Here is a 1049-nt window from a genome sequence, read left to right on the forward strand (position 1 = left end):
GAGGGGGAGCGGGGGGGCCGCGCCGCGCTGCCGGCGGCCGTTGGGGGGGCGGTGGCGGCGGCGGCTGACCATGCCTGGCGTCTCGAGAGGCGCAGCGGCTGCTTTTTAACGTGTTTTATTGCTGTCGCCGTATGGGAGTCTTTTCAGTTGCGCTATGTCGCAGTTAACGTCCAGACTCGGGGTGCGAGCCAAATCTGGCCCCAAATCCGGCCCCTGTGCCCGCCCGGCCTTTCCTGCAACCCAGCGCTGGCTGCGCTATGGGCAAAGCTGACAGAGAGGGGCTGTATCCTCACCCTGAGGGGCGGGKGGGGACGAAGCTGTTCTCCCCAGGTCACTGAGAAATGCTCCGTCCCAAGTGGAAATTCAGCTGCTGTCTCCGCAGTTGACACAAGGTCATAGCTCCCAGAGTAGGTTGGGGACACAGAAATGGATCTGTACTTAAAGGCAGGGTGTTTCCTTGCCCAGGGGTAGGACAACAAGGTTGCAAAATACAATGGTTTTATCAGTCTTGTCATACTTAATGTTTTCCTCCAGCTTTTGGAACTGGAAATCATGCCAATCTCAGCTCTTAGTAGTAGAAACTAGACAATGTTTCTAGACCTTCTGATTGCAGGGAAGAGTTTGAAAAGCCTATGAAAGGCCCAGCAGATAGATATCAAAAACACAAATCCAAGAATTTCTAAGTCAGTGTCCTGATTTTGTGGGTCCTGACTCATGATATCCAAGGTGTGCACCGCTGGGGTTAGTGAAAAGCCTTCCTATAAAGCCAGGCTTTGCAGAAGCATCCTTGCTGTGATGCTGGTGCAGGGGAAGCAGCTGTGTGCAAGCAGATCTCACTGCAATTGCAGATGGCACAGCCGGAGGGGCAACCGCCAACCCCCTCATGCTCGCCTCATCCCACCTGGCATGGAGCGTCCCCTCAGACTCCTGTTGAAACAGCTCTGTGGGTTCAGTAGGAAAGTCTGGAACATAAAGAAGCAGTAACATATAGGAGGGGGAAAGGATGGGGGAAACCTAGCTGGTGGCAGCTGCGTGGATGGGTGGGAGAA

Source organism: Apteryx rowi, unplaced genomic scaffold, assembly GCF_003343035.1.
Source record: "Apteryx rowi isolate R43461 unplaced genomic scaffold, aptRow1 scaffold_897, whole genome shotgun sequence".
Taxonomy (NCBI): Eukaryota; Metazoa; Chordata; class Aves; order Apterygiformes; family Apterygidae; genus Apteryx; species Apteryx rowi.